The sequence below is a fragment of the Homalodisca vitripennis genome, chromosome 8 (assembly GCF_021130785.1).
Source record: "Homalodisca vitripennis isolate AUS2020 chromosome 8, UT_GWSS_2.1, whole genome shotgun sequence".
NCBI classification, from domain to species: Eukaryota; Metazoa; Arthropoda; class Insecta; order Hemiptera; family Cicadellidae; genus Homalodisca; species Homalodisca vitripennis.
The window spans coordinates 72,965,744-72,973,794 of NC_060214.1; positions in this window are offsets into that span (position 1 = coordinate 72,965,744).

Consider the following 8,051-nt stretch of genomic DNA (forward strand, 5'->3'; position numbering starts at 1 on the left):
ATTAATTATTAGATACAATTCCCAAATATTTACATTAGTTGAGCCATAAAGTATTACCGTTAACAACGTTACTTATATAATTGCCACAATAGTAATTGATATAATATGTGTAGTCGATATGTAATTGTGAATTTAATACAATTATAATTTGAAATTTAAAAGAGGCATGTTATCTATAGTTTACCTAAGAGAAAAACACTGAAACTAAGAACGATCGCTGTCCCGAAGACCCACTCAACTTTCAAGAAGAACTTTCTGTTTATCGAATAATATTCTTGAATCTAAGAAAATTAATATTAGTGGATATTACTTCCTTTTTTATTTTTTACATACATTGAAGAGAGCATCTGAAATACTGTTTGTATCAACATACACTTTTTATTACAATTCTATACATTATCGTTTGAATAAGTATGTAACAAACTTGTATCTTATTACTTATATCAGCATAACTTTCTAGTTTGTTTTTATTAGGTAAGAACTATTTTTTCCATCGCTTGTATATTTATAAAAATGCGTAAATATTCAAAATTATCAACAACTGACCTCTGGAAAAATAAATTATCAATACAGAATAGAAGAACTTGAAAGTCAAAGAGAAACTATACTGGATAAAAATATTAAATACTTTGAAATTATCAACAATCTTGAGAAACAACTTGTCAAGGAAAAGAAATTCCGAGAAGAACTTGTATCCATCTTTGAGGAACAAGATAAAGAAAAAGAATCCACTATTCACAACCATGAATCAGAAATATCAAGGCTACAAAATATAATACAGCATATGGAAAATGAAAGTACAAATAGGAAATATGAAGAAATTCCTATTAAGCGGAAAAACGCGGAGTCACAAACCCTTGCTACAGTAATAGAGACAGAAAGGCAGAGTTATTCCTCGTACATCCTCTCTCAATTTGCTGAGTTGAAAAATCGTCAAAGTCAACTTGAGCTTGAGATGCAGAAATTTAAAGAACACCAGCTTAGCCAATTTGAGTTGAAACAGAGAATGTCGCAGGAACGGGGTAGACCTCTCACAGCCACTACACCACTCCTTTCCAGTCCAATACACTCACCAAGGACCAAAAGAAGGGAGGATAAGAAGAAAACTATTTTTAGTAGTGAAAAACCAAGCCCTTACTTAAGTCTATGGGACAACCTAATATAAGTAAGAACACACTGGGAACCAGCCAAACCCAGACTAAAAATCTGATACCTCAAATGACAGTGGGAACCAGCCAAACCCAATCTAAAAAACTGACCCCCCCTGTCACCAACACAGGGGAGGCAAAAATGACAAATACTAACCATAACTTAACTTTGAGTATGGTGGGAATCAGCCAAACCCAGACGAAAAAACTGTCTCTTACAACCTCTCAGACGCTGCTAGAGGCAAGTAGAAACATGGTTGAAAATAAACATTTTTTAGGACTGAGTCACTGGAAAAAGGAACGGAAGAAAACAGTCTACAAAACAAAAATCTACCTCAACTCAAAACAAACCACAAAGGTAATACCAAGAACCTTATAAAAATAACACACCAAAACATTGATAGGATATCAAACAAAATTGAACGAATAGTTCATTTCCTATCTGATAATAAACCAGCCCTCATAATTTTAACAGAACATGGACTAACAGAGGCAAACCTACAACTTACTAAACTTGTCAACTACTCACTTGTGGGCGGCTTCTGCAGGAAAAACCACTTAAAAGGCGGAGTAACTGCATATGCCAAAGAAGAACTAACGGACCACGTCAAGCTTATTAGTACCAGTGATGAAATATCTGAATTAACATGTGAGACCGCACTCTATGAACTCAAAAATGGCAACGAAAGCCTTCTGGTACTAGGAGTCTATAGACCACCAGGCTCAAATATCAATGATGTCATTGATGTATTAACAGAAGTGTTAGACAAAACTTTGGGAAAGGATAACAAGTTGCTTATTATGTGAGACATTAATGTTGACAGTAAGACTGACATAAATGAAACAACTAAATTAAACTACCTCCTGGGAAGTTACAACATCGAACGACTGACCCTACCTCCAACAAGAATTACACCTACTTCACAAAGATCTATAGACTGGGTCTGCACAAATTTTGGAAAAAGACCTAGACGTAAGTCACACTGTCTGGCCTCTCAGACCATACAGCAAAAACAGTCACTGTTAACCTTACCAAACAACCTAGTATAATGCAAAAAGAAAAAGTACGTGTTTTCAGTAAACGTAACTTAAATAACCTCAAATCTCTCCTAAAAGAACAGAACTGGCAATCAGTACTACAGACGCATAACACTAACGATGCCTATGCAATTTTTAATGAAATAATTCAAACTGCCTTAAACTCATCCTGCCCGCCTATTCTTAAGAGAGCAAAAAGAAAACAAAAGAACCTTATATGGGACGAAGAAACAGACAGCTTAAAAAAAAGAATATATTAAAGCCCTTGAGAAAGAAAGGTGCACAGGACTGCAATCTGACAAATGGAAAACGGCCTTAAAAAAGAAAGAATACGACTTAAAGTTGAAAATTCTGAAAAAAAAAACAGCAAGTAAATAAGCATATTGAGGAGTCAGGAAATAAATCAAAAGCCCTATGGGATATTATAAATGGTGAAAGAAAAGCCAAGACAAAATCAAATGCCAAACTAACACTCAATATAGAAGGAAAAATTACTGAAGACCCAAGGAAAATCGCTTTAATTACTTCTTCGCCAATACTGCTGAGAAAACCTTACAACAGAATAAACAAGTACCTGTTACACAACCACAGCAACATCATACAGAAAACAGACAGCTTTTTCTCATCCCAACTACAGAAAATGAAGTCCGAAGAATAATTGAAAATATGAAACAAAAAACATCATGTAGACTAAATGAGATTTCCTCAAAGCTTGTTAAAATGTGCAAAGAAGAAATTTCCCTCCCCTTAACACACATCATAAATTGTTCAATAAATGAAGGTGTTTTCCCAGAAAAACTAAAAATTGCACAAGTTTATCCAAAGTACAAAACTGGTGCAACTACAGATGCAAGCATCTATCGTCCCATATCAGTAACATCAACTTTTTCCAAAATAATAGAAAAGACTATCCTGCAGACACTTATGAATTATTTGAACCTCAACAACCTCTTAACAGACAACCAGCATGGATTTTTAAAGAAAAAATCTACAGTTACTGACATAATCCAATTAGTTGAATATATTATTGACCAAATTGAAAGTTGTAATACAGATACCAGTTTGTTCCTCGATTTCAGTAAAGCGTTTGACTGCATTGACTACGATCTACTGCTTAAAAACTACAACACCTTGGAATAAATGGGATACTAGGAAACTGGTTCAGGAGCTACCTCAGTGGGAGAAAACAACTAGTGGAACTGAAACACAATTTAAATGGAACAACTCGCAAATTTCAGTCTGAAACACTCCCCATGAACCGAGGAGTGCCAAAAGGATCGGTCCTTGGGCCAGTTCTTTTCCTCTTGCTTACAAACGATTTACCTAAGTGCATGGACAGGTTCTGCCAAACAGTAATGTATGCAGATGATACTGTACTTACACTAGCTAACACACATAAAGACCACCTTAAAGAAGAAACACACATGGCTTTCAACTTAGTTAAACAGTACTGCAATTCAAACAACCTTGTTCTAAATGAAAATAAAACAATACAAATAACATACAGCACAAGAGGAAAGGGAAATTGATGGCCTACCCACTGTAAAAGTGGATAAAAACACAAAATACCTTGGTATTACCCTTGACATGAACCTTAAATTGGATGCCCACATTGACATTTTATGTAAAAAACTCGCATCAGGCATTTATGTCATAAAAAGAATTTAAAAAATATCTGGAACACCTGCATCAAAAACTGCTTATTTTTCACTCTTCGAGGCCCACGTAAGATATGGCTTTGCAGCATGGGGTGGAACAAGTAATCAAAACATGGATAGAGTATTTCTGCAGCAGAAAAAGGCAATGAGGAGTCTAGCAGGCATAGGATACAGAGACAGTTGTCGACATGTCTTTCAAGAACAAAAAAATACTCACAATACCAGCACTGTATATTGGTGAGGTGATTCTACTGGTGGTATCGTCAAACAAATAAAAACTTGGAGACTATCACCAGTATAACACCACAAATGCCTCAAACTTCTCAATCCCGTCACACCACCTCAGTCTATCAGAGAAGAAGCCAACTTACAAAGGAGCAGTCTACTTCAACAAGCTACCTGATCACCTTAAGCAAGTTACTGGAAGAGGCTTCAAAAAACAACTCCAAAAATGGCTTGAAGACCACCCGTTTTATTCAGAAAAGGAATTCCTGGAACGGAGAAATTAACTGGACAGTTTCTTAAGCACATACTCTTGTTTATAGTCTAGTCTTTAAAAACATAACTTTAGTAATATGCTTTTACTTTTTGACGCCAACACCATTCTCTCTGATTGTGTGAATAAAGAACTTTTTGATTTGATTTGATTTGACATATACACTCCGACTGCATCGAGACTAACGATTGCCGTACACAAACTAAATTCAGAATTTTATAAGGCTAAGAGTTTATAATCGATATATTAAGGAATTACATTTAAAATCTTACTATTTAACTTGATTGTTATTTATTCAGAGTCTATTTGCTATTTAATCATAGTCTGTTTACCTGTTTTAGAATATGCATGTACGTATACGAGTATGTGTGTGTATGCATGTGTATATGTATGTACTATGTATATGTATTTATGTATGGGTATGTATGTGTGTATATTTATAGTTATTTATGCAAACTATTACTTTGTTAGTCATTCTGAGTTTATTTATCTATTACAATAGAGCATTCATATATTTATCTATTTATAATTTGTTGAAACACTTGTTATTACTAACTTATGTTATGCTATATAATTATATTTGAATTATTAGTGCTCCAATGATAATATGCATTGAGTAATTCTCACGACTTGAATATTTATTATCAAAACGTAAGAGACCTCAGATCGAAAATTAATTTATTTTTAAATAATATTATGGCCAGTAACCACGATATCCTAGCTTTAACAGAAACTAATTTACAATCTGATGTTCATACCAGTGAATTGTTCCCAGATACATATAATGTGTTTAGAAAGGACAGAGATTTGGGTGCAACTGGGTTATATAGCGGAGGAGGTGTTTTATTAGCTGTAAATTCCAATATTGTGTGCAACAGAATTCATAACCTGTAGTGTAACATACCAAACTGTGAAAATATATGGTTAAAACTGTCTAGCATTACAGGTAAATCGTTATATCTATGTGTTGTTTATATTCGGCCTAGAGCTTCTTTAACAACGTATCAAGCTTTTTATGAAAGTTTACAAATTAATCATTTCATTAATAATAGTTCTTATGTTTTAATCGTAGGAGATTTCAATTTGCAAATATTTGGAATTAATTATCATTTACAACAAGGAGATATCTTATGCAAAGAATTAAATGTGTTTTTAAATACTCAGAGCTTAAGTTTGAAGAATGGAGTTTTTAATTTTCAAAATAAAACTTTAAATTTGATCATTTCAAATATAAGTAATACCGAAGTGACTCGATGTTTAGATCCGCTTGTGGCTGAAGATCCTTATCATCCAGCGATAGAGGTGAGGTCTGTTATCGCTACTCAACAATTGTGTAAGTCAAGGTCTCCTGACCAAACAGGTTATTGTTATCACAGGACGGACTTCCTTCAGTTATACCGTAGTTTGGCAGAAATTGATTGGTCTCAACTCTATAGTATACAATGATGTTAACGATGCGTTAGAATATTTTTATGATAAAGTGTACGGGATTATTAATGAAACTTGCCCTCGTAAAAAGTCTAAATTGTCGAAGTTCCCTTTCTGGTTTACTAAAAATATAATTTCAAATTTAAAACTAAAAGACAAATTTCACAAAAAATATAAAAAATTTCATGATCAAGAGTACTATATTAGATTTAAAAATTTAAGGTCAATAATTAAGAACGACATACAAGTTGCTTATGATAACTTTATTCATGAAGCTGAAAATAATATTGTTGGAGATAGTAAACAGTCAGCCAATAAAACTTTATTTGTGATGGAAAATAATGGTGTTCAATTAAATAATAGTAGTTTGATTGTTGATGGTTTTAAAGACTATTTTAGCTCGGTATATAATGATTACCAAGTGGAACCAACGGTGGAGATGGCAATGAAAGAAACCTCCATGACGGGTGGCGATTGTTTGATTTTGGACCAGGTCTCCGACCAGGATGTTAAATTGGCTATTAAAAAGTTGAAATCTAAAACTACTTCAGGACCTGATTTGTTACCTCAGTACATATTCAAAGGCTGTGAAGATATTTTAATCAAACCGTTAAATTTTTTATACAATTTAGGTTTCAAATCAAGCACATTTCCTGAAAAATGGAAATTGACTAAAGTAACGCCTATTTTTAAAAGCGGGAAGGAATACCAAATACAAAATCATAGACCTGTAGCCGTTTTGTCAACACCTGCTAAAATATTTGAAAGCATTATTTACAAATATTTATTTAACTTTTTTAGTAAATACGTATCTCCTAATCAACATGGTTTCTTGCCTGGACGCTCAATTAACACAAACCTATTAAATTTTACGGATTACGTCTCCTTGGGGCTGGACTCGTTGACCCAGACTGATGTTGATCTGTCCAAGGCATTCGACACAGTCGACCACTTGATTTTATTGAAAAAACTCCACCATTATGGATTGTCAAGTGACTTAATACATTTTTTTCAATCTTATTTAATAAACCGAAAACAGTTTGTATGTTATAAGGGTTATTTGTCATCTAATTTCTTGGTGCAATCTGGGGTACCTCAAGGGTCAAATTTAGGTCCTTGTTTATTCTTAATTATGATTAACGATTTGTGTGACCACGTTAAAACAGTAAAGTCTTTGTTATTTGCCGACTTTTTTTATTACATTTCCTCAATAAGGGACGCTGAAATACTACAAGCTGATCTGGATAATGTGTATAAATGGGCTAGCCAAAATAAAATGAATTTTAATATCGCAAAGTTCAGTACTTATAATATAGAAACTTGCGTGAATGCTGCGAGTAGAATGATGGGCTTTAGACAAGGTGTGAATTTTAGAAACATCGGGTATTTTATGGTGTTGTACACATCCTTGGTTAGATCGAGACTTGAAAGCGCCGCCATTGTGTGGAATCCTACACATTTAATTTATAATGATATGTTTGAAAGAGTGAAAAAGAAATTTTTGAGATATTTATATTTCAAGTGTTTTAATGTTTACACGTATTTAGTTCCATACAATGAGCTGTTGGAGATGTTTGGGTTGACGAGCCTGAGCCTGAGGAGGCGGGTCTTGGAGCAAGTACATTTGTGGGGCCTGGTCCGGGGTCGGGTGGATGACGCGTACTGTTTGGGGACCCTCAGCTATCGCGAACCGAACTTTAACAGCAGAAACAAATTTTTGTTTAATTTATCTCACTCACGCACAGTGATGCGATCGTCTTTTCCTCTGTTGCGGACGATGAGGGGTTATAGCGCAATGCTTTTGGGTGGATCCGACATTGATGTTCACTTTGACAGTTTGAATATCTTTAAAGACAAATGCATTTCATTAATTTTGTATACCAGTCCTTCATAGTATATTTTTCCTTTTACAATTTCTTAAATTCAAGCTATATTTATGAAATGTTGATTTATTATTAATTAAAATTCCATTAATTTATTAAACTGATTTCCTGATATTGTCATTACCATATACTGTATTTGTTATTTATCTGAATGTGTATTATTTATCGTTTATTTATTTATAATAGTGCCTATGTAACGTTTAGAATAATATGTATTTATAGTTATTTTGATTATAAATATTCCAGTGATACAATGGATATGGGACTTGGACTCAACCCACTTAATTATTTAACATTTTGATTTGTTTGTACTGCTATAATGTAATTGGGTGTATTTCCTGTTTTATAGCATGAAAATAAAATAAAATGAAATGAAATAATCATAATAGAAGCCAAAAAT